Source organism: Neolamprologus brichardi, chromosome 23, assembly GCF_056152115.1.
Source record: "Neolamprologus brichardi isolate AB-2024 chromosome 23, ASM5615211v1, whole genome shotgun sequence".
In the NCBI taxonomy this organism is placed as follows: Eukaryota; Metazoa; Chordata; class Actinopteri; order Cichliformes; family Cichlidae; genus Neolamprologus; species Neolamprologus brichardi.
The window spans coordinates 37691305-37707171 of NC_142125.1; the positions used below are offsets into that span (position 1 = coordinate 37691305).

At 43.4% G+C, this 15867-nt stretch overlaps 1 protein-coding gene across 1 annotated transcript in view; it reads left to right on the plus strand.

The window, feature by feature from the left end:
- The window catches only part of pard3ba (par-3 family cell polarity regulator beta a), a 205305-nt gene that overhangs the window by 131847 nt on the left and 57591 nt on the right, over positions 1-15867 (plus strand). The gene's annotated exons all lie outside the window — the stretch shown is intronic.

The window sequence follows — 15867 nt, forward strand, 5'->3', positions numbered from 1 at the left end:
CTGAGGGCGTTTGTTCTTGTGTGTACAGCTTGAACTGCTTGAGCTCAGACCCGGTCTTGTTTTCATGAAGGATTAGACATGTTATGGTTTTATCCAGGACGACTTAATCAGGAGGTCAGGGTTGTGTGCAACACTCCCCGTTTCACTCCCAAGTGACATTCGGTCTGCACTGAAATGTGGATTTGTGTTTATACACAGATTCATGCATCTCCATCAGCTTGAGCGTTCACCAGTCACCGGGTGTGTCATTGCTCAACTCCGCTGCCGGCCCTGCTGGGCACTGACACACGCCGCCTGTTTCGTGTCCCGTCAGTCACTCAGTCAGGATCAATGTGGAGCTGTCGCTATCAGCACGTCTCCTGCCGCCACCGCACGCAAACACCCCTCAACCCATATAAGGGACATGAAAGTCGACGCTCTGATCTGCTGTTTACAAATCCCACGTACGGCATCGTACAGTATATCCTCTCCCCCGCTCGTCTGTTTGCGGCGCAGAAGAAATCTGACAGTGACGCAAGCCAATTAGCTCCGTCCGTTCCGCTCTCATCCTATCGCGGAGCAGCAGAATGTGCGGGGTGGAAAAGGTAGTCACTGGTGGGCTGTGCTCTGCAAAACCAAAGTCTCGGTGTCAAACTGAAGGAGCTCGACGCTTGATGATTTCTGATGGATTACTGCTCTTATAAGTGCGCCTGTCTTCCTCCTCCTTGTTCCTCGAGCCTTTGCTCTTCCAATTTTAGTTTCCCGATGAGCCTTTTCTTCTCAGATTGTCCTCGAATGTCCTTTCTTTGTTCCGTTTTGCTTCACTTAGCTGTCTTATGGTTGAGTATCTCTTTCCCAGTTCATTTCTCTCTGTCCTTGAGTGAACTATTGATTTAACTAAGCAACACTGGATAAAATTAGCTTCAGAGTCCTCCGTGGATTCACTCGAGTTTCTAATTTTCTATTATCAAGTGTGCTAATAACTAGTGCGAGGTCCAAGAAACCTCCTGCCAGTTAAACAGAGGCAGGGCGTGTTATTCCTTTACTGTGACGTTTCTGTTATTTTTTTCCTGTTCCTGCTCTGGTATGAATGGTTGTCACTGCCCATCTGTTTATTTGAAAGAAATCAGGAAAGTAAAGTCGACCATCGGTGCGAAATTATAGTAATGTGGAGCCCTGAAACAGGCCACAACAGTGCCGCAGTGACTTTAAACACCAAGTGACCTTAAGATCAGCAGGAAGGGAAAGGAATCTTGAATAGGCTGTACTTGTCAGCCGTGTTGGTAGGCATATCAAAATCCCTCTGACATGTTTGTGTGGGTGCCTCATAGCAGTGACTCTAAGCTGTGATGGGGTAAATCGGAGGTGCATTACCTAATCCCACCGTTGGGTTAATGCACTGCAGGTGGATTTCTTTGATCCAGCATCTCATCTGGCATTTAAGGGCTGCTAGCTGCGCTGATACAGGAGTCTGCAAGACAGTATTTATTAATGTTAGTATTCCCTTTTGTAAAATATGCGTAAGGCCATATATTTTGCTCACAGGATATCTCCTGTGGATAAGCATTATCACTCCCTCTATTCATCTCTTTATCTTTCCATAAATAATGTATGCAAAACCACAAATCACTTTCTTTGCACACTTGACAGGCGTGGACTCGCAGCTATCGCTTACTAATCAGGGCTGCCTTAAATACACGTTCCTAGGGAATGTAAAGCCTTGCAGAGTATATTCTCCCTGCTGTATACTTTGAGCAAAGGTTGGCTGAATTAAAATGAGAGAGTGCAACCGTGCATAGCTGAGGGCTTGCATTATTATTAAATCCTTTATTTAAACAGGTAATCTCATCGAAATCAGGGTGTCCTGTTTTTAAGGGAGACCTTTGCAAAGATAACATGAGAATGGACATTTGTAGTTTTCAAACTTTTGTAACTAATCCTATTTGTATGCAGCAAAGTATCTGAACCCAGTTGTAGAGTAAATAAGAGGTGCAGCTAGTGTTAGAACTTCCTGTGACTCGGCATCGTAAGTATTATATTTAAATCTTAACAAGGCAGCAGAAGTAATTAGGTAATTTTTAATAAACAAACATCAAGCAGCACTGCTTCCTTATGTTTGTTTAAGAGGACCATCTCAAATTTTTATATAAGATACAGTGGTTGGTAATAAAATGCAGCACCCTTTATGGAATAAAGAATATTCAAGGTGGAGGAGGAAGCATATGTATAAATAGCATTACCATCAAGAAAGCACTCAGATTTCTGGAATGTGTTCCACATGGGTCTTAAAAGTGAGTAAATAATTCTGAATTATTTATAATAATCAATAGTTTTTATTTTATGACCATGAAGATTTCAAAGGAGGCAGGATACTCTTAGGTCACCTGGTGAATAGCATTCCCTTATGTTTCTTTACCAGAGGCCAGAGAACTAGCGTACTGTTTTGATAGGTGAAATGCAGATGCTGGAAAGATGATGGGGTGATCGTGGCTCAAGAGTTGGGAGTTCGTCTTGTAATCGGAAGGTTACTGGTTCGAGCCCCGGCTTGGACAGTCTTGGTCGTTGTGTCCTTGGGCAAGACACTTCACCCGTTGCCTACTGGTGGTGGTCAGAGGGCCCGGTGGCGCCAGTGTCCGGCAGCCTCGCCTTTGTCAGTGCGCCCCAGGGTGGCTGTGGCTACAATGTCACCATCACCAGTGTGTGAATGTGTGCATGAATGGGTGGATGACTGGTTGTGTAAAGCGCTTTGGGGTCCTTAGGGACTAGTAAGGCGCTATAAAAATACAGGCCATTTACCATGATAGTACCTCAAATAACCATTTATTAAAGCCAAGGTATGCAGAAGAGCATCTCCACATTTCTGGATGCACAACACGTGCAACGACTACACCAGGTGTCACTCACAGCTAGACAGCTTCAGGCTGATATGAAGGCGACCATATTTCAATTTACCATTTGTTACAATCAAAGTATGCAGAAGAGCGTCTTTGCATCCAACCTTGAAGCAGGTGGGCTACAGCAGCAGAAGACCACACTGAATGTCACTCTTGTCAGCTAAGAATGGGAAACTCCAGTTCACACAGGCTCACCAAATCGTCTCAAACTGGTTTCTTGAACATGGCAGTGTGGTCACAAATGGCCTCGGCAGTCACCAGATCTCAATCCAATCACAGTCCAGGAACATGGTGGATGTGCAACCACAACTGTGTAATGACCAAAATCTCCGACGGAAAACCTTTGAAAACATCTTTGAGATCTATCAGGAAGATTCTGATGGAGTCATTTAATAGATTGTTTATCTAGTCAAGCATAGCATTTCCAGTGGCATAGCATAAGCTGCTAAATCAAATGCTTCGCATAGGTTGTGAGGGGCTATGCGAAGCACACATAACGCAGCTGTTATTGTGCTGTGACTTAATCAAAAGCCCAACTGCTCTGATTAAAACTGTTTGGGAATTTACCGGGGACTTATGGATTTTTACTAGGCAGGAGAATTTTGATATGGGTTTCGAATATTTGCATTTCTGGTATTGGTACGTTTATGTTAGGGAGGTACATGCAAATGTTTTGCAATTTTACCTGATGCAAGTTGTGCACTGTGATTAATTCAAAGCTGCAGTGAAGGAAAGAAAATCAGTCCTTTTATTTGCTTTGAGCTTTAGCTGTTAATGGTGTGTGTGTGTGTGTGTGTGTGTGTAGTATTTGGATATGTTGGCCTCGTCATTTTGTTTCTTGTGTGTGTTCTTATGGTGACAAATGTCCAAATTTATTATACTCAGTCCCAGATATTAATACCAGCATGGTTCTTAAAGCTACACGCTATTACATTAAAGTACTGCTAACAACAACCAGTGAATCACCCTCCACAGAGGAAAAAGCAGTCCCAAAATGACAGCTATTTCATTTTTCTTGTCATAATTCAGAATTGTGCTCAATTTGCTTCCGGTAAGTCTCCGGTCGCCCTACATATAAAAAGCTGCCAAGTACTTTTTTACCGTTGTTGGAAATGAGCTTTCTCGCAGCACAAGCAGCTTCCTGTACTTGGTACTGAGGCACAATTCTAATTTACAACTTTGCCATGGAAGCAAACAGACGCGGACGCTATCACTGTCGGCAGCTGGCGGGAAAACAAATTAACTTTTTTCCCTCCATTTCTCCCCTCCATTCAGCACGATGGGCAGCTTTTCCTGAAATGATGTGCAGGTTTATTGGTGTTGATGCGAGCTGTCAATCAAATATCAGAGGGACGGGAAATTGACAGTGGAGATGATGAGGAAATCCTCATGCATATATATCAGCTGATAAAGGGGGCAGTGGCGACGCGCCTCCGCCGTTCCTTCCCGCCGTTCTCCTCGCTCCCTTTTTCTGTCGCTACAACGCTTCCCCTTGACTCGCCTTCCCCTTGAAATCTCCCCTTCTCTTCTGACACGAAAAGCTTTTTATGTTTCTTGTTTTTCATAGCCCGGCTACACCTGCCTCCAACCAGAGCGTTTTGGCTCCGAGCCGCTCTCTCTCCCTCTCTTATTTACAGCTCTGGTGTTGGGCGGGTAGGGGAGGGGTGAGGCGAGGATGCCGACTCACTCCTTTGCAGCTTGACCGTGAAGGAGCTCCAGTGGAGCAGTTGAGGAATTAATTACTTTATTTATAGGCTTCTGAACAACTTGTTTACCTCCAGATTTTCCCTGGGAAGTTTGGAGGCCACCGGGTGTATACTCTTTTATTCAGATAAGTTTGTTTTATTATTAATGTTCATTAGTATGTTACACCCTATGTTACATAAGAAGCAATCTTCAGAGAACTAATTACTCTATAATGTTCTCTGCAGTTCTGCCAGCCAATAGAGTTGCTGTCACTGTTTTCAAATAGCTGTGTTCTCATTAGGAGCGAAGCCCTATTTTTCTTTTTCTTTCTTTCGACTGGTAAAGTCTGAGTGAGTCATCCGGCTCAGGAACACAATACCCACATTTGTTCTGAGAAATATTGGCCACACGGTAATTACAAAATGAGACAGTGAGTCGAGGCTTCCATTTGCGTTGATCGTTTTCACGATCCATCAGTCCCCGTCGAGTTATGACATTTGAATTGACCCCGAGGGACGGGCCTTTCGAAGCACAGACGCATTCGTATCATCCAGACGGCTCAGCGGCATCTCACCAGCCAGCTGCCCATCGCTCACCGGCCAATTAAAGGTCTCAATGAGGCCACAGGAAACAGTCACGACCAATTAGCATGTGATCTTACCAACTCCTGGACGTACATGTGCTCAAAGCATCGGGCGCCAGGAAGCGATTACACCTCCACTGGCGGTTATGTCCTCTCCAGGCATGCCATGTGTGATGGATGGACTTCCTCTGTCATTTAATGTGCTAATGACAGACACATTCAAGAACACACAAGCGCACAAGTATTCCTCTTTACTTGAGGGTTTCCTTATTCCCCGCTACCGCGTATCTCCCACTAAAATACACTCAGAGCACGACCTCTGCTTTGCACACCAAGAAGGTTAAGTGTTTCTTGTATGAGGATGTGTGGAGGGCCGGAGGAGCCAGTAGTCTAACCTTTCTCAGTCTGCCAGTGGCTCTCATGTGGAGTCACGGTGACCTAGCCTTTTTTTTGCTTCCAAGCCTGCAGCTGGAAAATGTGAAGAATTTCTATGAATCACAAAGTTCACAAGTGGTTTCCAGGAGTATTAAAACAGATTTTTCACTTTCATCCAGGTTTAAAGCATCCGAAACTTTTCAAAATGAGTTTAAATCTATGTATGTGTGTGTTCTTCTGTTGCCTAGGCCAGTAAAAGCCAGGTTTCAGACCACTGGCCAAATCAGACCAAATAGAGTACTTTTGTAGATTTTCATCTAAATCTATCACCCTGTCAGAAACTTCTTTACCTGCTATGGTGAACCTGAAACCTAAGACATACTGTTTGCTTTTGCAGTTTTAAACATTTGAAACATTCCTAAGAGATTCTGGTCCATGTTGACATCATAGCATCACACAGTTGCAGGGGTGGCACCTGGTGTGGTCTTCTGCTGCTGTAGCGTGTCTGCTACAAGGCAATCAGAGGTGCTCTTCCGCGTACCTTGGTTGCAATGAGTGGCTATTTGAGTTACATTTTCAATTTAAGTCACTTAAATAACCTTTCTTCCCCATTCTGATGCTCAGTTTGAACTACAACATCCACAGTTATGATCTTAAAAATGACTCTACCTGTTAAAATAATCCACAGAACTTTAAACCAAGAACATGAAAGGAAAAAAAACATCTCGCTAGAAAACAAAGCGGTATGGTTAGTTCTTATTTGTAGTTTGTGTGAACTGACCATCTAAATCAGTGATTCTAGTCAGATTAAGTGCAGTATTATGCAAACTAAGCAAGATAAAGGCTTTGTGATCGTGTATGCTAATGTGCCTCGCTTTTATTATCTTAATCTGTTTATATTTCATTGCATGTGTGCGTGCGTCCATGCATGCGTGTGTGTGATGTGTACAACAAAGAGAGGTCAGTGCACTGGCTGAACGTACTGCCCAGACAATGGCCGAGTATGAAAATGAGGCATATAGCCCAGCGGTCTTGTTAAATATGAATGGTTTCCCTGACAGAAGTGGGGAGCGAAATAAAAGACAAATTGCTGGGGGGGACAGATTTTATGTGGAATTGCTAAAATATGCCACACATAAGAATGCAAACAATTAAAGGGAAGCCCATATTTCACCAGACAGCCCCTGGACGGCGCAGCACTCCAGCACTTTACACTCCATCGCCTCTGTTTGCTCTCCCTTCATCCTTTTCCCTTTTACTTTTGCTTGCATCCCTTCTCACTCTTTTTTCTTTCTTTTCTTCTTCTTCTTCATCTTTTTCTTGGACAACCCTTCCTTTCTCAGTCCTTTCCTATTTCCTTCTATCCTAGCACCTTCTTCCCGCCCTCTCTTCATCCCTTATTGTCTGACTGAAGCATCAGTGCTTGAAGGACCGGCCAGGCGTTGATTAAGACAAGCTTTCCATATGCTTTCTGCTCCCTTGAGAGTAACTTGCTGTGCGTTCATACCTGCCTGCTTCGATCCTCTCTCCTTTAGGTGTTAAATTAGTCTCATTTGAAGAGGAAATTTGGCGGCTCCTCCTCCTCTTGCGTTACAACTTGTTGACGACACCGTAGTTTCTTTGACATTGCGAAGTAGCAAAACGTTCTCATGCAAGAGTCAGTTTACTGGCTTGCTTTTGGTCCGTAAGTCCTACTGAGCTTTTATTCTCCTTTGCTACATGCTGTGCCCTTCCTCACTCCATGATCTTTGAATTATCTTCTGCTGTGATGCTCAGCTAAAGTACTTTAAAGAACTGAATATTAAGAAAGCTTATACCCTCTACTTGTATCTTCCTCCCTACATTATTAATGCCTTCTAAATGAAGCTGTTTTAACTACGATTAGCACTTGGGTGGATCTAGCTACTGATTCATCCCAGCCCTATCGGCGCTTGTATTCGGCATCAATGGAAGCTGATTTGGGCCAAATTGCTGGTGTACTGTGCAGGGCATATGGAGGGAAATTCAGATAAATAGATTTAATTATGCCCAGTGGGGAAAGCTCATGGCCTGCTGGCTGTTTTTATTATCGAGCAAAGGTGGGACTCTCTTCAGAGAGGCCTGGATTGGCTGGCCTAGCTGTCTGCCAAAAGCCAGCTTCCAGCGGCCTGACGTGACCTCGTCGTTGGGCGGCAGTCCACTTGTAGCCCGATCCTCACTTCCACAAGGAAACCACACCAATTTTAAAGAGCACTTGTTGTCTATTTTTTGCCCTCAGTGCTATTCTGTCTATTGGAAGCCTGAAATATTTTCCGACGGGTCTCACTGCAGCGCCACTTCGCTAGAACAGGAGAAGAAGGCACCGTGTTACATCACGGCTCTCTATAGTGTTAATCCCCCCCCTCTCTTCCCATCTCTCCTGTTTCTCTCTCTCTGTCTGCTTCTCAGTTTGTTTCTCTTTCACTCGCCTCATATCTTTCCCCTCCTTTACTTTCTTTACTGAAAACTCCACTGAGATATGTGCACTCTTCTCCAAATACATACAGAGCAATCTAATTACTGCGATAACATTTCTGCTTGGCTGATTAACTGTTCTCCCTGTGCCTCTGAACGCAGCTGCATTCCCTCTATATATTCCTAAGCTCCTTATTCCTCCCCAGCCGAGCTGCACTTTCACAGGAGCTTTGGCTAACACATCCATCTCTCGTCTTCTCTTTCACTTTTTCTCCTCTTTCTCTCTTTCTTCTCTGCCTCCTCCTTGTTCGCTTATTCTCCCAGGCAGATGGGCTATTTAGCCGGCTCTCACTTTTTCTGGTTTGCTCATTTAATTCCTCTTTTCTTACTTACTCATTGTTTTTTTCCCTGCCTTTTTCTTGCTTTCTTTTCTCTTTTTATCCACTCTGCTTCTTTATACCTTGCTCTTATTCTCCAGGGCGAATAGGATTTGGCCAGTTTTCTCACTTGCTCTGAGCTATCTGCAGCCTTGTTATCGAAAAGGACATATCAAGCCTGTTGCAAGAAATCATTATTTTTTGTGGTAACACGCTACGAGTCAACACAGACTCTAGAAAACAATGCATGCTATGCATGTGATGGTTTTACCATCACATATAAGTGGCATTGTTCACATACTCGGCTGTTTACAGAAGGATTTTAATAGCATACCAGCCAGATGGCAGATCACTCCACAACACAGGATTATTGTTATGTGTTAACAAAATCTTTTTTCAGTCAGAAATCTTTGAGGATATTCAGACGTTAAGGTTAAAGTATGGAAGCAGTTATCGTAGAGATACACACTATGAAGAAGAACAGGGATGAGCACATGTTTACAGGACATAAGTTGCCTCATTCTGAAGTTTGTCCTCTGACAGAAAGGCTTTTCTACCCTTTATTCTTCCTTCCATGTAGCAGAGCGCAGTAATATATCCTTTACTTCCCCCCCAAGACAGATAAAAGAAGCCCGACTAGCCTTGGAGCCTCAATTGATGCAGTATCAAATATAATGTCAAATAAGTCCTCCCCTGTAAAGGCTCCTTCAACCTTTTTCACCTCAAAGAAAGACAGAACTAATGCAAAGAGCCTCAATCAGCTGATCTCAGTGTCAGACGACATCAGCTGATGGCTCCGCTGAGACCCTTACAAGCATCCAATCGATGTATCTCAGATAGGACTCCATTTAACTTGCTGTAGCATGTCTTTAGTTGATGTGCTTCTGCAAGCCGCTTTGCAACCCACCTTCACCCCATAAACGTTGCACTGACAAAGATTTTCAGTCTCAGAATGTGCAAAGCCAACAGTCCAGAGGGGTCATAGTTACATACTAACATATGTTGGTAGAGACAAACATGCATTGCATCAGGTTTAGTGTCTTATTATTTGCTGCTATTATTATTCAGGGTCAGTTTTAAGCCTGTGCCTCTCTTGTGTCCTGATATTTCCGTTGGCATGTATGTGACTTCTGCTTGAGGTCTCCAGCTTGATGTTTTTGGGCTGTTCCAATCTCGACTTTAAACTGGAGAGAATGCGGTTCTTGTGTTCAGGCTTCTAAGGAGAAAGAATTATTTCAATGAGGCCTCTGTTACGCAGTCATAGAGATCAGTTGGTGACCCTGTAGCAACCCTCAGTCACTAGAGAAAAATGTGCATTCCCCAGCCGGTTGGTGAGTGGTTGCTGGCTTTTGCAAGTTGAAGTTGGTTGTGGAGAGGGAGCTTCACCAAAGACATCAAATTTTATTAGATTTGCTCTCCGAGCTGTAGTGAATCTTAAAAAAGTGCGACGCAAGCTGTAAAAGGAAATCGTTTCATTTTAAGCTAAAAGTTTCACCTTTTGAAACATGTTAGTTTCAGCGGTAAAGGACAACTTTTAACACCTTTTCAAGGGAAATATTCTCTGTTTTCATTTGCATCACACTCTTCACAGTCATGCAACCACTCAGCAGGTAGTTGGCAAGTGTTTGCAGAAAAGTTGCCGTCTTCTTTCTTTAACTATGGGTGTTTGCTAGAAGCCAAAGCAATCGCAATGAGGTTATCAGTGCAATATTGTATACTTTCTTATGATAGATGTTATCTTGCAACAGCCAGCAATGTCCTGCAGCTACTCACCAACCAGTTGGGGAAAACTCATTTTTTCCCTAACAACCAGCGGTTACCAGGGGCCCGTGCGACCAGATCCTAAGAAAAAGGATTTGCTGAAGTTGAAGCTAAAAGTATTATTTGTCGAGCTATAATGATTAAACTTGTTCATTTATTTACTTGACTTTACCAGACTTGAATTTTTAATGTTTAACTTTTCTCGTTTTACCCATTTTGTTCTGTTCCAGTGGGTTCTTTCATTATCAGAATGTTTCCATTTGCTTTTATCGCTGTAAATCTTGATTGTTTTTAAAGTTTTATACAGATATTGTATTAGTATTTTTTCTTCCTTTCTTCTGGACTCATTTAGTTGTTTTTATCTTCTTTGCTCCTCTTCTCTCTTTAATCTGTTTCCTCCGTTGTAGACAGAATGCTAAACCACCTTTGTCGCAGTGATGAGCCGCAGTGCTCTGCCGTTGTGTGTGATGCTTTAGCTTGTCCCTGTGTGAGTGTATGTGTGTGCGCGCTTCAACTCAAATGTGGAATGGCAAGGTGTTCACAAGTATCATCAAGCCTGCAAGCGTGTGAACACACACACATAATGGACACATGCACACGCGTCAATTAAATCCTTGTCCTCCTTGTGAAAACATGGCTTCCTCCACACGGGCCCACACACACACCCACGGTGCTAGCAGACAGCATTCTCACATCCCTCGTTATGACTGGCGATAACCAACCACCCACTGGCTCCCTGTTGCACCACGTTAGGAAAGCTTATTAAGATTACACACAACTGCACACCATCAGAGCTGTTGTCACATTTGCAGAGAACAAAGAAGCCTTAACGCTGAGAATGGAAGTAAAGAGATGATTTTATTTAAACAGAAAACATTAAGATCTAAAGCTGCCCCCCCCCCACCCCACAGTAATGAGATTTGTAGTTTGTTGCAGTAATTTGAGATAGATGTTAAGGAAATCCTATATAACGATTTATCCGATGGAGCAAGCTCTTTTTGCTCCCTTTGGCCCTTTTCCTCCATCCTAGAGCTTTAATTGCACAGGTCAGGTTGGTGACATCACCACCCAGGATAGCTGTGATCCTAGTGTTACATATAGAGCCTCATTAGAGGATGGCTAACTGAGCTCTTACGCCTCTTCCCCCTCTCTTCCACAGTAATGAGAATGACAGTTGCTGTAGTAATTACAGTCACTATAGTTTCTTACCAGCTGAGATTCTGGCGCACCTAGCTGACTGCTTTTGGTCCGAGTTAGGGTGTCACTTTTGCAAAGTGCACTAGTCATCATCTGTTATGCCTGACTAAGGTTTTTCACATGAAATTTAGGGAAGCCATAAGAAGAAGTAAAAAGAGGAAAGTTTTCGGTGCATAAAAATACAATTATTTATAGGATTTCCGAATAACAAAAAGAAAATCAGCCAATATTCCCCAAAGTATTGGTGCGTGAAGTCTGTCTTCACGCACGTTTTAAACATGATGTCAGCCCTCCCTTTGCAGCTATAACAGCTTTAACTCTTCTGGTTGCCACAAGGCTTAGGAGTGTTTATGGGAATCTTTGGTGATTCCTACAGAAATGCATTTGTGAGGTCAGACACTGATGTTGGAGGTGAAGGCCTGACTCACAGTCTCTGCTCTAATTCATCCCAAAGCTGTTCTATCGGGTTAAGGTCAGGACTCTGTGCAGGCCAGTCAAGTTCTTCTACACCAAATGTGCTCATCCATGTCTTTACAGGCCTCGCTTTGTGTACTGGCGTGCAGTCATGTCGGAACAGGAAGGGGCCATCCCCGAACTGTTCCCACAAAGTTGGGAGCATGAACTTGTCCAGTATGTCTTTCACTGCAATGTTTGTCCAAATTAGGGTGCTGCGAAGTGGAGAAGAAGAAGAAAAAAGAGGAAAGGCCTTTGTGTAGCTGTTTGTCAAAGAAAACCAACTTTTTAAGACAAACATTTCAAAATTACTCCATGACAAACATACCGTACTTTATATATAGTGACAAACAGGCAACATCATCTCCTCTCACCGTCCCAGGCCTGCCAAGGTGATCCCGGGGCAGCTGTGGGAGCGGCGGGTTAATAATGACAACGACATCCTAATAATGGTTCCCAGTAACTCCTGTGTCAGTGGGGAGTGTATTAAATGGGACACCAGAGCAGCCTGACTCACAAGGACCCCCTACTTTTCTCTAATGAGAGTTTGATGGAGTGGTTGTGTAGGTAGATAATGCTAAGTTAATGAGATGTCCTATTCCATGAGACTGTTTGCAGTTCCCTGCAGAGTTACTGTGTGTTCGTTACCTCTGTTGATGTATATGCTGTCTTCTTTAGTGTGTGCAGCCGCTTACCTGTTTTTTGTGAACAATCTGTTTATTTCTAGTTTACTGCTGTGTCTCTGTGTGTGTGTGTGTGTGTGTCTCTGTGTCTGTGTTATTTGTGCTCATAGAGCTTTTTTGTTTTTTTGTAGGTTCTTTGTCTTTAAATGTGCTGGTGCATTTTCACATTTTTATTCAGCTGCATTCTCGCACGCAACAGGAAATTAACTGTCACATTTCAGAACCAGTGACAGAGCAAAACCGGCGCTATACAGAGAAAGCTTAAAAAAAACAAACCACAACAAAAAAAGAAAGTAATTAAAAAACAGAGAGAGAGACAGAGAAGAGAAGCAGACATTAGTTTCATAGCAATAGGGAAACGATGGGGGGATGTTTGGTGATGAACAACGCATAAGGTGATGGGAAAGGTAGACGTCTCTAATTGGGAGTCCCACCCCTGTTCTGTGCCACACTCTTTCTTTTTCTTTCCATCTTTTCTCAGACAATACAGTGAGAAGAAGCTTTCCTAATTAATGCAGATATAATGATGGGTCCAACTGAGGACCTCTGCCCCCTCAGAATGTTGATTAAGGCGCTGTGTGTGTGTGTGTGTGTGTGTGTGTGTGTGTGTGTAAAGGCGGGCTGGGAGGGGTGGGGGTGTGAATCTAGCAAACAGCTCGGCCGACTAAACCTGGGATTTTGGATAATCATATATTTATGTGTAATATAATTATACGTCTACTGATGCATAGAAGATGAACAGCGCTGATATTTCTTTTCTGACGATGCTGATTTTTATATGGTTATCGCTGAGGTAATTGCTAGTCTGCTTTTGGCTCCTGCATAATGTGGGAGTGCTTAGAAAATCAAAATCAAAATAGTTCCAAGTAAAAAAAAAAAAAAAAAAATCTGTAGGGGAGAAAAAAGATGCTGCGGCAGCGCCCACACGGTTTCTGTGGCAAGTGATCTCTAGGAAGAGAGGTGGAAAAACATTAGAGCAGCAGGGGCTTAGCATCCGCGATATCGCCGAAAGAAAAATAAAAATAAAACACGGATGTTGCAGATGACAGATTTTAAACTTCCCAAAACAGCTCAAAGATCAGTGTGAAACTCTGCCAGTGTTGCTTAAAGGGGAACGCTACACATTTTGCACATCAGGCTCAGTTTACCCGCCACGGCTCCAGCTGCTCTGCCTCTGAATACTGCAGTGTAATGCCTTCCATGACTTTTGTCGAGTCAAGGAGATAATAGGCTCTGCCCTGCAGATCCTTCATAGCCACACAAGTGTTTCCACTTATTCTGGTCGATTAGACCCCTGCTCCGCTTAGGTTGAGTAGAACAACACTGAAGTTGCACGAGGTCACTCCTTTTCTTGAACTAATATAAATGACAAACATGGAATTTGTTCCAAGCTACAGGTGTGACAAATTACCGGTCCTTGAGAAGAGTTCGAGTCGGCCAAAAATCACTATTACAGATGGTGCTGCGTTTCACAGATGAAAGCGGTTTACCAAGCAGTAGTAAAACAATCCTACGTAAATTAATTCAGTTCACTTCACCTCAGGTTTATTTATGTAGTGCCAAATCCCAACAACTGTCGCTTCAAGGTCCTTTACACTGCAAGTTAAAGACCCTGCAGCATTTAGTGGCTGTGAGCAACAACTAGGTGATGGTAAGAAGGGAAAACTGCCTTTTAACAGGAAGAAACCTCCACCAGAACCAGGTTTAGGGAGGGGCGGTCTTCTGGTGTGATCGGTTAAGGTGTGAGGGGAAAGAGGAAAGAATAAAGGATGTGTATGGAGATAAAACATAGAATGTGGGAGAAGGAAAACCCCTGGGGAGGGAAAAGAGGTGAATCACAGGAAGTTCTGAGCCTGTAGCAGCATAATTATGGAATAGTTCAGGGTCACCTGATCCAGCCCCAACTGTAAGCTTTATCAAAAACTGAAAAGTTTAAGTTTAATCTTAGTACTCTTTTATTAGTTTTATACAAGGTCCAATCTGAAATTCTGCACTTAAACAAATGCAAATCCTACTTGATTAAATGTGGCCGCTGGCTCTTGTGCTATTTTTAGATTAGTCCCGTTCGGACCACATGTACATTCACATTTCCACTGAGAGCTGGATCAACCCCAGTGTGTCAGAGTAGCCGCATTTTACCTTGAATTTCACGCTATACATGAGGAAGGTTGTCCCTCAGTTGCATCAGTACGTTACAGCACAAGTCAGTGTTGACAGTCTGACTCTGGGGAGTTGAAATGCTCATTTGGATCACTCCTCAGTGTAGTGCTCCATTGAAGGCCCAGTAGGATGTGTTTGCTACTGATTGGATCGCTAAATTTTAACAGAGCTAATGTGAGAGTCCTGTCCAGAGACTGAATTAGAGGTGAAGGCAGGTTACGTGGACAAAAGCTGCAATATTCTGATTAAAGAGTGGCATGTTTATGTGCTAGGAATTAGCATAGCAGTGCTTATCGAGGCCATCTGTGTGTCCTGTAGGAAACCAGCTTTGTGGCTGTTTAGAATGATAAAGCTCATAAAAAGCAAAAAAATGTTACACGAGCACAAATAAATATCAATCGAGTTGAGTTTAAATGTCATATAAAAGTAGGTAATCCTATGAGTTTATGACCTCGTGAGTACAAACTGTGCATATCAAAAGAAACTGATTTGATTTGGCGTCTCTATTTGCATCTTTCGCAGTAAAGCTCGAGCAATGTGAATATCTGACCTGCTTTTGGCAGCAGTCACCCACACAGGTACAAGTGAAGCGGGTAGATTAGCTAAAAAACAACTCTAATTGGTTTGCAGGATGGTGCCAGGCCAATGTGGCATCCCTGTCCAGGTTTCCACTTGGCCAGGCCAGCGGGTTACCATTCAGGCCACGTATCTGCCTGTAGCAGTAATGAGAAGTGCCTCGCTGTTAATGAGATAAACACAGACATTAGATTGGCTCAGCGGGAGCTCAGAGGGAAGGAGAGGGTGAGAGAGAAAAAGAGAAGCGGGTTGGCGGGTGAGACGGAGGCGGCGAGAGAAAGAGAGCGGAAAAAGAGCGAGGGAGAGGGTGGCGGGCTCGGCGAGAACGATGATGTGAAAGAGAGGTGGAAGAATATGAAATATTTAGAGCAAAAGGCTCAGTTAATTTCTTGAAAGCGCGAAGACGAGATTCATTGTAAGTCGAAGAGAGGTGGCGACGAGTATGTTCTGCCTGCGAAAACGAGAGAATAAGACTGCAGAATGATAATGATGATGATGGTCGTAATGGCAGAGTTGATAAGGAAAGGATAACACACTGCTGCGGTGTAACAGCTATTTTATTGAACAAAATGTTAAAATATTCATGCTCCATATGCTACATGACAGCTCTGCGCCTTTTTTTTTCTGCATTTACACACACACACACACACACACACACACACACACACACACAAACACACACAGTGAGGATTGTCAGTTCCTGCTGTGAC